Consider the following 15,972-nt stretch of genomic DNA (forward strand, 5'->3'; position numbering starts at 1 on the left):
TGTGGTTCATCTCTCTCCTATGTACTTCAATACAATAATCTCATGAGCTGCCTTACATGATTGAGATTCATATGATGATGCTTGTAATCTAGATGTCATTGTGCTAGTCAAGTGAGTTTTACTTATGTGATCTCCGGAGACTCCTTGTCCCACGTGTGTAAAGGTGACAGTGTGTGCACCGTGTGGGTCTCTTAGGCTATATTTCACGAATACTTACTCACCTGTTATGAATGGCGTAGTGAAGTGCTTATTTATATCTCTTTATGATTGCAATGTGTTTTGTATCACAATTTATCTATGTGCTACTCTAGCAATGTTATTAAAGTAGTTTTATTCCTCCCGCACGGTGTAATGGTGACGAGTGTGTGCATCCGTGTTAGTACTTGGCGTATGCTATGATCATGATCTCTTGTAGATTGTGAAGTTAACTATTGCTATGATAGTATTGATGTGATCTATTCCTCCTACATAGCGTGAAGGTGACGAGTGTGCATGCTGTGTTAGTACTTGGTTTAGTCGTGTTGATCTTTCTTGCACTCTAAGGTTATTTAAATATGAACATTGAATTGTGGAGCTTGTTAACTCCGGCATTGAGGGTTCGTGTAATCCTACGCAATGTGTTCATCATCCAACAAGAGTGTAGAGTATGCATTTATCTATTCTGTTATGTGATCAATGTTGAGAGTGTCCACTAGTGAAAGTGTAATCCCTAGGCCTTGTTCCTAAATATCGCTATCGCTGCTTGTTTACTTGTTTTACTTGTGTTACTACTGCTGCAATACTACCACCATCAACTACACGCCAGCAAGCTATTTTCACGGCGCCGTTACTACTGCTCATATTCATTCATACCACCTGTATTTCACTATCTCTTCGCCGAACTAGTGCACCTATTAGGTGTGTTGGGGACACAAGAGACTTCTTGCTTTGTGGTTGCGGGGTTGCATGAGAGGGATATCTTTGACCTCTTCCTCCCCGAGTTCGATAAACCTTGGGTGATCCACTTAAGGGAAACTTGCTGCTGTTCTACAAACCTCTCGCTCTTGGAGGCCCAACACTGTCTACAAGAATAGAAGCTCCCGTAGACATCGAGAGGGAAGATCAAGTTCAACGAGAGAGAACGACGCGCTGACAAAAGCCCTCGGGAATCCTGAACACGGAGGACGTGTACGAGGCATGGGGCACATTCCGTGGAAAATAGGGTTCCCCCAGAATGATGACCCGTACGGTTACAGAAGCCGTAAGAGAAAGATGGATCGGGAAGCAGATGTTGTGGCGCGGTTGGCATCGGAAATGGATGTGATGAATAAAACCCTGAGTGCACTAGTAGCCGAAAGAGATGCAGCTCGGACGCAGCATGAAGATCATCCATTGGATCTCGGAAGCCAGCGACGAGAGAAGCAGCGTGGCTTCCACGGAGGCCCCACCGGCTGGTGCACCGACGATCGAAATTACCGCACCGCAGCCTGCGGTGGTCGAAATTACTGCACCGGAGCCTCCTCGCTACCCCGTGGAAGATATAAAGGAGATGAAAGAATGTCATCTGTATTATCCTATCGGGAACATGTCCATGAAGGTAGCCATCGGCGGTGCTTTACCATGTTTACTCGGAGCACTCCACCACAACAACCCCATTCAAGATGGCTATGCTCGTGTCACGGTGGAGGACATAGTCCAAGGGTTTGAGGACCTGGACATTGACATTGCTACACCTGAAGGGGCGAGAAGACTTGGAGATGTCAAGCGCCAGTTCATTCTATGGCAAAAGAAGTTTATCAAGTTTCCAGGCGAGGCGCCAACAAGTCCACCCCCCTATGGTGGTGGTGGCGGTGGCGGTGGTGGTGGTAGTGGTGGTGCTTCACCTACACCTCCTTCACGAGGGCCGACGCCGCCCCCCAATTCACCTCCGGCGGGTAAGCAGCCGCCGCCCCCCAGTCCGCCCCGGGCGGGTAGCGCACGCCGCCCCCAATCCACCTCCGGCGAAGAAGCGAGAAGAAGTCCTGGACTATCAACCCGGACCCTTATGTACCTAAGACCACAAAGGTACCGGAGCCATCACTGAAGCCTCTCCCCACGAGGCCTTGGGAACGTCTCGCCGAGGAAGTCGACGCGGCCGCGACTCGCGATTATGAGAAATGGAAGGCAGAATGCAAGAAGAAAAGAGAGCCCGAGCCCAAGCCAGTATTTTCTGATGAGCAAAAGAAGTGGGCTAAGTCATTTTTGAGCACACCGTCCCAAGCCGCGAAGAATCTACCTGACGACTATGCACGTGAACTTCGTAATCAGGCACGCATGTTGAAGGAGAAGAAAGAGGAGGCCGAGAAAGCGGAATTAGAAAGTAAAAAAAGCGGGAAACGAGTTGCCCAGCTCGGGGAACAAAGTAAACAATCGATTGCCCCGCTTATAGTGATAGCCGCTGGTCCGGATGCCCCCGATATCATAGAAGCTGCGGCAGCACAAGGATTGACCGTAACAAGTGCCAGAGAACAAGCAGCCAACTTAGGTATTACTCTTCGTGAACTGTTAGGCCTTGATGAGGCGCCAGTGAAGGAGGTAGTACTTACATATGTGAAGAATGGGCCTCTCGTCGAGCCTGCGCAGGAAGAGGATCTACCTCCACAAATGAAAGGTCTGCTGAAATGGTACAAGGGTTACATAAAAAATAAAAACGCCAAAGAATATATTTATGCGGAAGTTGGATATGAGCATCACTTCAAACGAGTACTCTGTACAAATTCATCCGAGTGAATTGTTCCAGCTTTTCAATCTGCGCGAGCTCGACAAATCTATCATCAGTTGCTACGTTCGTAAGTGATTTATTTCTACCCCATCTCGTTCATATTGCCTGCACAATATATATGTCCTAACTATATTGTTGTGTCCGCTATTATACATGCAGATTGAAGATTAAGGAATGCAGAGTAAGGAACATCCATGATGTTGGGTTCATTGACCCACACATCGTTAATGGATATACGTTACAGCATCACCCCACCGACGTGGAGGAAGACTCGTGGCAGTTTCTTACAAAGCAAGAACTCAAAAGTGATATTCTATTTCCTTACCATTTTGGGTGAGTGTTTATGTCTTGAGCACATTCTCTTTTGTTTACTCCATGCATGGTATGTGGCCGGCTAATCGATGAGTTATGCATGACGTACTGTGCATGTATCGTGTCCGCGGGTTCCACTGGATTCTGCTAGTAATTAAAGTTGACAAATCAGAATGTCTCATCCACGACTCTCTGAATATGAATCCGGCGCGTTGGGCCGACATGAGAAAAATGATTCAAAAGTAATTGTTTTCATTCATTTGCGCTCTATATCGATCGGCCTATTTCGTTCATTTCCTAATTAATTAGCTTCAAGTAATTAACTAATAACTCTCTTGTTCATTTAATTTTCTTTGCCTCGTAGGGTTTGGAGACGGTTCTCGGATACAAAGGTCGGTGAATTCAAAAAAGAGCTACATTTCATGCGGTCAAAGGCTAAGAATGGTGGCGATATTCAGCCACCGGGGACCAATCTATGTGGATACTATGTACGTGAGATGATCCGGAGATACACCTCCGAGCGCGTTCCGAGTGATACCAATGCTCGGAGGAATAACCTCCGGATGATGCTTAGTCCGAAGCTCGCTTCCGACCACTTCAAGAGGAACTAGCTGGATGGTTCAGGAGGGAAGTCCTCGATCCTAAAGGAGAACACCATTACGAGGACGTATAACTATACATGCATTAAATTATGTATGGAAACTTGTTCAAACTTGTATATGGTCATCCGATGATATTGAATATATATTGTATATTCCTCTTGATTTCTTTTTGTTCTAATTTCAAATTTGTTTGAAATTGTACATTCATATGCATGTATGTAGTACCGTAGAATATGTGAAACTCCTTCAAAATTACAATAAAGCACAAAAGAAATAAAATAATACAAATTAAACAGAAAACATGTTTAGGGGGGGGGCAGGTTTAGGGGGGCCTAAAACCCTAAACCTGCGGCGGCCTTTAGTCGCGGTCGGCCAGAAGAACCGCGACTAAAGGGCCTCCGCCCCGACGGTCGCCTGGCGCCCACGTGGACGGGCCTTTAGTCGCGGTTCGTAAGCAACCGCGACTAAAGGGTGGGGGCTTTAGTCGCGCCTATTTGGTCGCGGTTGCGCAACCGCGACCAAAGACCCTTTTTCCACCAGTGCGTCGACCTCTGCCAGGGCGTCCTCATCTGTGATCTGCTCACCGGTGACGACGACGACACCCTCCGCTACATCCGCCTGCCCTTGCTCGTGGTGCCCAACAAGATGCGCAGAGGCGCGTCCTGCGATCGGGACATCGCCGTCAGCAGCAATGGCAGCAGCATCAAGTACTTCGAGATGTGTGTCCACGTCCAACCTGGCTTGTGCGATGGCACGACCTACATCTCCCAGGACTGGGAGGCCGCCGCCTGGACGTGGATGGATTCGGAGAAGAGTTCGCGCGTGGACTTCAAGTTCAAACCTTCGGAGACACTCCTAGACAAGAGCCACTATGAATTGCTTCCTCGTCGCGACGAGGACTCGGAGACAATGCCAGTCTTGAGTAGGCTCCACACGGGGCATCCTGCCCTAAGCTTGCACGATGATGATGTTGTTTACATCATGGCCAAGGTTGACCACCGGGACCAAAAGGCTTGGATACTTGCCGTCGACATGAGGAACAACACTGTAAGAGCAGTGGCTGATTTCAAATCTGGAAGAACCGCATCAGGCTTCAGATTCACGTACCTTCAAAGCGAGATATCCAAGCATCTGCCCAAAATGTAGGCAACTCCCTTATACAGTACAAGAATGTGAACTGCCTATCTATTTGTCTAGTTGTAGAGGCCCATATTTCTTGTATAAGAGCACGTCGGTGATTGCTGAACCTAAAATATCATCGGGTATGACAATTACTAACGTGCATAGGTACGATATTAATTCCAACTGACCAGTTGTTTATGCACACGGTTTTTGTTATATTGTGATACAAATTCATATACTAAAGGAGGCTAACTTCTGACGAGCGAAGCGAGGCCAGTCCATACGTCGTGCCATGTAGGAATGCCTGCGAAGGGGGGTGCAGGGGGGGGGGGGGGCAGCCCTCGCGGTACGGTACGGATCGTTGGCACCGCCTATATATACATCTTGTAAGCCGCCGGTTAGGGTTTATCAGATTATAAGATAACCCACGGCGTTTGAAACACTCCCCGATATAGTGAAGTTTTGCTGGCTGGCGCCCGTGATTTTCCCTTCTGTGTTTGGAAGGGGTTTTCCACGTTAAATCTTGTGTCTCCGCTGCGTTTACCTTTATCGTTCTTCGTTATTTGCTTGTCGCTTTTATAACAAGTGGTATCAGAGCCCGTGTTTCAATCTAGGGTTTTGCGACATGTCTTCCTTGAAGTTCGATCTACCGTAGCTGGATTATACCACGAGATTTTCTCCGTGGCAAGTGAAGATGAGGGCGATCCTTACCCAATCTTCCGATCCGGATGAAGCTCTTGATGGATTTGGCAAGAAAGATGCCAAGACCTGGACCGACGATGAAAAGAGGAAAGACCGTAAGACTTTTTCATTAATTCAGCTTCATCTATCCAACAATATCTTGCAGAAAGTGCTGGCTGAGAAATTCGCAGCGGCGCTGTGGTTGAAACTAGAATCGATCTGCATGTCCAAAGATCTAACCAGTAAGATGCACGTGAAGATGAAGTTGTTCTCGCACAAGCTGCAAGAAGGTGCGTCAATGATGAATCACATATCGATCTTTAGAGATACCGTTTCTGATTTGTTATCCATGGAGGTAAAATATGATGATGAGGATCTCGCTCTTATACTGTTAGTCTCGTTGCCTAATTCTTTTGCGAATTTTCGAGACACCTTGTTATACAGTCGTGATGAACTAACCCTTGCCGAAGTTTATGAGGCCCTCCAGCAGAGGGAAAATATGAAATCTATGGTGCAGGCAGAGGGTTCGTCATCTAAGGCAGAAACACTGCAGGTCCGAGGCAGGACCGAGAACAGAAACAACAACTACAACAACTACGACAGAGATAAGAGTAGGACCGACAGAGGTCGCGCTCAAAGTCCAAGGGATGAGATGGTAAGTTCTGCGAGTATTGTAAGAAAACTAGCAACAATATTGATGATTGCTGGAAGTTGCAGAACAAAGAAATGGTACTTACCAACCGAAAAAAAAATCCGAGGGTGATGGTAAGGCTGCTATTATTTCCAGTGATAATTCCGATGGCGATTGCCTAGTTGTGTTTGCTAGTTGTGTTTCTGGTAATGATGAGTGGATCCTTGATTCTGCATGTTCGTTTCATATTTGCTGTAACAAAGACCGGTTCAGTTCTTATGAGTTTGTGCAAAGTGGAGATGTTGTGCGTATGGGAGATAACAACCCACGTGAGATCATGTGCATTGGCTCCATTCAGATCAAGATGCATGATGGCATGACACGCACTCTGACAGATGTGAGACACATACCTGGCATGGCCAAAAATCTGATGTCTCTCAGTACCCTTGATGTTGATGGGTACAAACACTCCGATTCACACGGAGTTCTGAAGGTATCAAAAAGTTCTCTCGTTCACATGATTAGTGATATGAATTCTGCAAAATCATATATTCTTAGAGGTAGCACTTTTTCTGGTATTGTTGCTGCTGTTATTCCTGATGAACCTAGTAAAACTAATCTGTGGACTATGCGTCTTGGACATATGAGTGAACATGGCATGGCAGAATTGTACAGGAGAGACCTGCTAGATGACTGCAATTTGAGTAAGTTTGAGTTCTGTGAACACTGCATTTTTGGTAAGCATAAAAGAGTTAAATTCAATGCTTCCGTTCATACCACTAAAGGGATTCTAGATTATGTGCATGCTGATGTGTGGGGACCTTCCCGCAAGACTTCTCTTGGTGGTGCAAATTACATGCTTACTATCGTAGATGATTACTCCAGAAAAGTGTGGCCTTTCTTTCTGAAACATAAATCTGATGTGTTTGATGCTTTTAGAAAGTGGAAAGTTATGGTAGAGAAGAAAACAGAAAAGAAAGTTAAATTGCTTCGTACTGACAATGGCATGGAGTTTTGTTCTACTATTTTCAATGATTATTGCAGTGACGAAGGCATTGTCAGGCACCACACCATCCCATATACTCCTCAGTAGAATGGTGTGGCGGAGAGGATGAACAGAACCATCATCTCCAAGGCTCGCTGCATGTTGTCCAATGCTGGTATGCATATACGTTTTTGGGCTGAAGCAGCCTCCAGCGCTTGTTACTTGATAAACAGGTCACCTTGTATTCCGCTTGATAAGAAAACTCCTATTGAGGTATGATCTGGTTCATCTGCTGATTATTCACAGTTGAGAGTTTTTGGTTGCACTTCGTATGCTCATGTTGATAACGGAAAGCTAGAGCCTAGGGTTGTTAAGTGTGTGTTTCTTGGTTGTGGTTCAGGAGTTAAGGCATACAAGTTATGGAATCCTGAAACTAAGAAAGTTTTGCATAGCAGGAATGTAGTCTTTAATGAGGCTGTCATGTTTTATAAGAGTTCATCTACGGATGTTACTGATGTCTGTTGATTTTTCTGATAATTCTGATGATGAACAACAGAGGATTAGCGTGCAGGTGGAGCACGTGGAGGAGAAATAAAATGATGTTGCTGAAAATGATAACACTGTTGTTCAGCACTCGCCACCTGTTTTGCATCAAACAAATAGTTCCGTTGCTGCTGATAGACCGAGGCGTAACAAAGGTCCACGTCCTCGTTTAATTGAAGAATGTAATCTTGTTCATCATGCTTTGAGTTTTGCTGAACAGGTGGAGCATGATATTGAACCTGCTACATATACTGAGGTCGTTGCATCCGTTGACCGCGTGAAGTGGATTTCTGCTATGCAAGAGGAGATGCAATCGCTTGACAAGAATGGCACATGGGATGTTGTGCCCTTGCCTAAACAAAAGAAGGTTGTCCGCTGTAAGTGGATATTTAAAAGAAAAGAAGGTTTATCTCCTAATTAGCCTCTGAGTTTTAAGGCAAGGTTAGTAGCAAAAGATTTCAGCCAAATTCCAGGTATTGATTATAATGATGTATTCTCTCCGGTTGTGAAGCATAGTTTCATTCATGCATTCTTTGGTATTGTGGCTATGCATGATCTTGAGCTTGAGCAACTAGATGTAAAGACTGCTTTTCTGCATGGCGAGCTTGAGGAGGGGATATACATGGACCAACCTGAAGGTTTTGTTGTGCCTGGTAAGGAGGATCTTGTTTGCAAGCTAAAGAGGTCCCTTTATGGTTTGAAACAGTCTCCAAGACAGTGGTGTAGAAGGTTTGATTCATTTATGATTGCACATAAGTTTAAGAGATCTCAGTATGATAGTTATGTTTATATCAAGTTTGTTAATGGATCACCAATATACTTGTTGTTATATGTTGATGATATGTTGATTGCTGCCAAGAGCAAGAAAGAGATCACTACTTTAAAGTCACAGTTAAGAAGTGAGTTTGAGATGAAGGATCTTGGTGTTGCTAAGAAAATACTAGATATGGAAATTACAAGAGACATAAAATCTAGTGTGTTATTTCTTAGTCAGCAAAATTACATTCAGAAAGTTCTTCATCGTTTTAATATGCATGATGCAAAGTCTGTTAGTACACCTATTGCTCCTCACTTTAAATTGTCAGCATTGCAATGTCCTAGTACTGATGGAGATATTGAGTACATGTCACGAGTTCCATATTCTAGTGCTGTTGGTTCCTTGATGTATGCCATGGTCTGTTCTCGCCCTGATTTGTCATATGTTATGAGTTTGGTCAGTCGATACATGGCTAATCCTGGTAAGAACATTGGAAAGCTGTTCAGTGGATTTTCAGGTACCTGATGCGTGCAGTCGACACGTCCGTTGGGAACCCCAAGAGGAAGGTGTGATGCGTACAGTAGCAAGTTTTTCCTCAGAAAGAAACCAAGGTTTATCGAACCAGGAGGAGCCAAGAAGCACGTTGAAGGTTGATGGCGGAGGAGTGTAGTGCGGCGCAACACCGGGGATTCCGGCGCCAACGTGGAACCTGCACAACACAATCACGGAACTTTGCCCCAACGTAACGGCGAGGTTGTCAATCTCACCGGCTTGCTGTAAACAAAGGATTAGATGTATAGTGTGGATGATGATGGTTGTTTGCAAAGAACAAGTAAAGAACAATTGCGGCAGCTTGTATTTCAGATGTAAAGAACAGGACCGGGGTCCACGGTTCACTAGTGGTGTCTCTCCCATAAGATAGCAGATGTTGGGTGAACAAATTACGGTTGGGCAATTAACAAATAAAGAAGGCATAACAATGCACATACATATATCATGATGAGTACTATGAGATTTAATCGGGGCATTACGACAAAGTACATAGACCGCTATCCGAGCATGCATCTATGCCTAAAAAGTCCACCTTCGAGGTTATCATCCGAACCCCCTCCGGTATTAAGTTGTAAACAACGAGACAATTGCATTAAGTATGGTGCGTAATGTAATCAACACAAATATCCTTAGACAAAGCATCGATGTTTTATCCCTAGTGGCAACGAGCACATCCACAACCTTAGAACTTTCTCATCATCTGTCCCAGATTTAATGGAGGCATGAACCCACTATCGAGCATAAATACTCCCTCTTGGAGTCACAAGTATCAACTTGGCCGAGCCTCTACTAGCAACGGAGAGCATGCAAGAACATAAATAACATATATGATAGATTGATAATCAACTTGACATAGTATTCAATATTCATCGGATCCCAACAAACACAACATGAAGGATTACAAATAGATGATCTTGATCATGATAGGCAGCTCACAAGATCTAACATGATAGCACAATGAGGAGAAGACAACCATCTAGCTACTGCTATGGACCCATAGTCCAGGGGTGAACTACTCACACATCGATTCGGAGGCGATCATGGCGATGAAGAGACCTCCGGGAGATGATTCCCCTCTCCGGCAGGGTGCCGGAGGCGATCTCCTGAATCCCCCGAGATGGGATTAGCGGCGGCGGCGTCTCTGGAAGGTTTTCCATATCGTGGCTCTCGGTACTGGGGGTTTCGGGACGGAGGCTTTAAGTAGGCGGAAGGGCAGGTCAAGAGGCGCCACGGGGGCCCCACACAACAGGGCCGCGCCGCCCTGTTGTGGCGGCGCCTCGTGGCCCCACTTCGTCTCTCCCTCGGACTTCTGGAAGCTTCGTGCAAAAATAGGACCCTGGGCGTTGATTTCGTCCAATTCCGAGAATATTTCCTTACTAGGATTTCTGAAACCAAAAACAGCAGAAAACGGCAACTGGCTCTTCGGCATCTCGTCAATAGGTTAGTGCCGGAAAATGCATAAATATGACATATAATGTATATAAAACATGTGAGTATCATCATAAAAGTAGCATGGAACATAAGAAATTATAGATACGTTTGGGACGTATCAAGCATCCCCAAGCTTAGTTCCTACTCGCCCTCGAGTAGGTAAACGATAACAAAGATAATTTCTGAAGTGACATGCTATCATAATCTTGATCATACTATTGTAAAGCATATGAGATGAATGCAGCGATTCGAAGCAATGATGAAGATAATGAGTAAACTAATGAACCATATAGCAAAGACTTTTCATGAATAATACTTTCAAGACAAGCATCAATAAGACTTGCATAAGAGTTACTCATAAAGCAATAAGTTCAAAGTAAATGCATTGAAGCAACACAAAGGAAGATAAAGTTTCAGCGGTTGCTTTCAACTTCAACATGTATATCTCATGGATAATTGTCAACATAAACCAATATAACAAGTGCAATAAGTAAACATGTAAGAATCAATGCACACAGTTGATACAAGTGTTTGCTTCTAAGATAGAAAGAATAGGCAAACTGACTCAACAATAAAGTAGAAGATAGGCCTTTCGCAGAGGGAAGCATTGATTACTATATTTGTGCTAGAGCTTTTCATTTTGAAAACAAGAAACAATTTTGTCAACGGTAGTAATAAAGCATATGTGTTATGTATAAGACATCTTATAAGTTGCAAGCCTCATGCATAGTATACTAATAGTGCTCGCACCTTGTCCTAATTAGTTTGGGTTAACACGGATTATCATTGCATAGCATATGTTTCAACCAAGTGTCACAAAGGGGTACCTCTATGCCGCCTGTACAAAGGTCTAAGGAGAAAGCTCGCATTGGATTTCACGCTTTTGATTATTCTCAACTTAGACATCCATACCGGGACAACATAGACAACAGATAATGGACTCCTCTTTAATGCATAAGCATTCAACAACAGTTAATATTCTCATAAGAGATTGAGGATTAATTGTCCAAACTGAAACTTCCACCATGAATCATGGCTTTAGTTAGCGGCCCAATGTTCTTCTCTAACGAGTATGCATACTCAAACCATTTGATTGTGAAAACCGCCCTTACTTCGGACAAGACGAACATGCATAGCAACTCACATGATATTCAACAAAGGTAAAAGAGTTGATGGCGTCCCCGGAAAACATGGTTACCGCTCAACAAGCAACTTATTAAGAAATAAGACACATAAGTACATATTCTTCACCACGATAGTTTTTAAGGCTATTTTGTCCCATGAGCTATATATTGTAAAGGTAAAGAATGGAAATTTTAAAGGTAGCACTCAAGTAATTTACTTTGGAATGGCGGAGAAATACCATGTGGTAGGTAGGTATGGTGGACACAAGTGGCATGGTTATTGGCTCAACGATTTGGATGCACGAGAAGAATTCCTCTCAATACAAGGCTAGGCTAGCAAGGTTATTTGAAGCAAACTCAAGTATAAAAGGTGCAGCAAAGCTTACATATGAACATATTGTAACTATTATAAGACTTTACATTGTCTCCTCGTTATTCAAACACCTCAACCAGAAAATATCTAGACTCTAGAGATCAATCATGCAAACCAAATTTTAACAAGCTCTATGTAGTTATTCATTAATGAGTACAAGGTACATGATGCAAGAGCTTAAACATGATCTATATGAGCACAACAATTGCCAAGTATCAAATTATTCAAGACATTAAACCATTTACCACATGCGGCATTTTCCGTTTCCAACCATATAACAATGAATGAAATAGTTCAAATTTCGCAATGAACATTAAAGATAAAGCTAAGAACATATGTGTTCATACGAAACAGCGGAGCGTGTCTCTCTCCCAAACAAAGAATGCTAGGATCCGATTTTATTCAAACAAAAACAAGAACAAAAACAAACAGACGCTCCAAGTAAAGCACATAAGATGTGACGGAATAAAATTATAGTTTCACTAGAGGAACCTGATAAGTTGTCGATGAAGAAGGGATGCCTTGGGCATCCCCAAGCTTAGACGCTTGAGTCTTCTTAAAATATGCAGGGATGAACCACGGGGGCATCCCCAAGCTTTGACTTTTCACTCTTCTTGATCATATTGTATCATCCTCCTCTCTTGACCCTTGAAAACTTCCTCCACACCAAACTCGAAACAAACTCATTAGAGGGTCGAGTGCATAATTCATATATTCAGAGGTGACATAATCATTCTTAACACTTCTGGACATTGCACAAAGCTACCGAAAGTTAATGGAACAAAGAAATCCATCTAACATAGCAAAACGAGACAATGCGAAATAAAAGGCAGAATCTGTCAAAACAGAACAGTTCGTAAAGACGAATTTTAAAGTGGCACCAGACTTGCTCAGATGAAAATGCCAAAATTGAATGAAAGTTGCGTACATATCTGAGGATCACGCACGTAAATTGGCAGATTTTTTTTGATTTTTCTACAGGGATTACTGCCCAAATTCGTGACAGCAAGAAATCTGTTCCTGCGCAGTAATCCAAATCTAGTATTGGCTTTACTATCAAAGACTTTACTTGGCACAACAATGCAATAAAATAAAGATAAGGAGAGGTTGCTACAGTAGTAAACAACTTCCAAGACTCAAATATAAAATAAAGTGCAGAAGTAAAATAATGGGTTGTCTCCCATAAGCGCTTTTCTTTAACGCCTTTCAGCTAGGCGCAGAAAGTGTGTATCAAGTAACATCAAGAGACGAAGCATCAACATCATAAGCTCCCCCATCCGTAGTGGTACTAAGGGCTTTGTCAATTTTAGGCCTATAATAATATTTTTTGGTTTAGGCACTTTAGAGACATACATAAACTTTTGCTCCTTACCCACATAAGCTTTCTCCTTAAACTTGAGAGAAGAAAAAGTTGAACCCAAGGTTCTCATAGCTTCTTCAAGTTCACTAATCCTATGGGTTCGATTATAATGAGTAGCACAAGTTTCTAAAACAGCAATTCTCTCATTAATTCCACCTAGAGATTTATCAAGCTTATCAGTGCTATTAAGTAATATTCCCAATTTAGTCTCAATACTTGGAAGATCTTTTTCTATGGCTTCCAACTTTTTCATGACATCTTCAAGAGAGATTTAAATTTTAGCTTCATTAACAGGTGGTATTCCAACTAGACTCTCAATAATGCAACTAGCTTCTAAAGCCGGAGTGCCTAGGAAATTACCTCCCACAAGAGTATCAAGAACATACCTATTCCAGCTAGAGATTCCAACATAAAAGTTCCTAAGTAGTATAATAGTGGAGTGTTTCTTAATGCACCTATGATGAGCATCGCTAATTCTATACCAAGCATCTTTAAAACTTTCTCCCCCTTGTTGCTTAAAGGAACGAACTTCAACTTCCGGATTACTCATTTTTAGCAGTAGTAAATAAAGCAAACTAAATAAAGTAAAATGCAAGTAACTAATTTTTTTGTGTTTTTAATATAGAGAAAAAGACAGTAAATAAAGTAAAACTAGCAACTAATTTTTTTGTGTTTTGATATAATGCAGCAAACAAAGTAGTAAATAAAGTAAAGCAAGACAAAAACAAAGTAAAGAGATTGGAAGTGGAGACTCCCCTTGCAGCGTGCCTTGATCTCCCCGGCAACGGCGCCAGAAAAATAGCTTGATGCGACACGTCCGTTGGGAACCCCAAGAGGAAGATGTGATGCGTACAGTAGCAAGTTTTCCCTCAGAAAGAAACCAAGGTTTATCGAACCAGGAGGAGCCAAGAAGAACGTTGAAGGTTGATGGCGGAGGAGTGTAGTGCGGCGCAACACCAGGGATTCCGGCGCCAACGTGGAACCTGCACAACACAATCACAGAACTTTGCCCCAACGTAACAGCGAGGTTTTCAATCTCACCGGCTTGCTGTAAACAAAGGATTAGATGTATAGTGTGGATGATGATGGTTGTTTGCAAAGAACAGTAAAGAATAATTGCAGCAGTTTGTATTTCAGATGTAAAGAATAGGACCGGGGTCCACAGTTCACTAGTGGTGTATGTCCCATAAGATAGCATATGTTGGGTGAACAAATTACAGTTGGGCAATTGACAAATAAAGAAGGCATAACAATGCACATACATATATCATGATGAGTACTATGAGATTTAATCAGGGCATTACGACAAAGTACATAGACCGCTATCCAGCATGCATCTATGCCTAAAAAGTCCACCTTCGAGGTTATCATCCGAACCCCTCCGAGTATTAAGTTGTAAACAACGAGACAATTGCATTAAGTATGGTGCGTAATGTAATCAACACAAATATCCTTAGACAAAGCATCGATGTTTTATCCCTAGTGGCAACCAGCACATCCACAACCTTAGAACTTTCTGTCACTGTCCAAGATTTAATGGAGGTATGAACCCACTATCGAGCATAAATACTCCCTCTTGGAGTCACAAGTATCAACTTGGCCAGAGCCTCTACTAGCAACGGAGAGCATGAAAGAACATAAATAACATATATGATAGATTGATAATCAACTTGACATAGTATTCAATATTCATCGGATCCCAACAAACACAACATGAAGGATTACAAATAGATGATCTTGATCATGATAGGCAGCTCACAAGATCTAACATGATAGCACAATGAGGAGAAGACAACCATCTAGCTACTGCTATGGACCCATAGTCCAGGGGTGAACTACTCACACATCGATCCGGAGGCGATCATGGCGATGAAGAGACCTACGGGAGATGATTCCCCTCTCCGGCAGGGTGCCGGAGGCGATCTCCCGAATCCCCCGAGATGGGATTGGCGGCGGCGGCGTCTCTGGAAGGTTTTCCGTATCGTGGCTCTCGGTACTGGGGTTTCGCGACGGAGGCTTTAAGTAGGCGGAAGGGCGGGTCAAGAGGCGCCACGGGGGCCCCACACAACAGGGCCGCGCGGGGCCCTTGCTGGCCGCGCCGCCCTGTTGTGGCGGCGCCTCGTGGCCCCACTTCGTCTCTCCCTCGGACTTCTGGAAGCTTCGTGCAAAAATAGGACCCTGGGCGTTGATTTCGTCCAATTCCGAGAATATTTCCTTACTAGGATTTCTGAAACCAAAAACGGCAGAAAATAACAACTGGCTCTTCGGCATCTCGTCAATAGGTTAGTGCCGGAAAATGCATAAATATGACATATAATGTATATAAAACATGTGTGTATCATCATAAAAGTAGCATGGAACATAAGAAATTATATATACGTTTGGGACGTATCAGTACCTTCGTGGCACATCCAAAGCTTGCTTGAAATTTGGCAAGACCGGTGAGGGACTCGTAGGCTATGTGGATTCAGATTTTGCTGCTGATTTGAATAAGAGAAGATCCCTCACAAGTTATGTGTTCACTGTTGGTGGATGTGTTGTGAGTTGGAAGGCAACGTTACAACCTGTTGTTGCCCAATCTACGACTGAAGCAGAATATATAGCAATTAATGAAGCTTGCAAAGAGTCTGTTTGGTTGAAATGTTTGTATGCTGACTACCAAACTATCACGAACCAGGGCCGAAATGGGCTGAATCATTTTGAAGCAAAGTGGCTGAAAGAGGAAGGATTTCGAGAGGAAGTTGAAAGGGCTTGGGCTA

This window comes from Lolium rigidum, chromosome 7 (assembly GCF_022539505.1).
Source record: "Lolium rigidum isolate FL_2022 chromosome 7, APGP_CSIRO_Lrig_0.1, whole genome shotgun sequence".
Lineage (NCBI taxonomy): Eukaryota > Viridiplantae > Streptophyta > Magnoliopsida > Poales > Poaceae > Lolium > Lolium rigidum.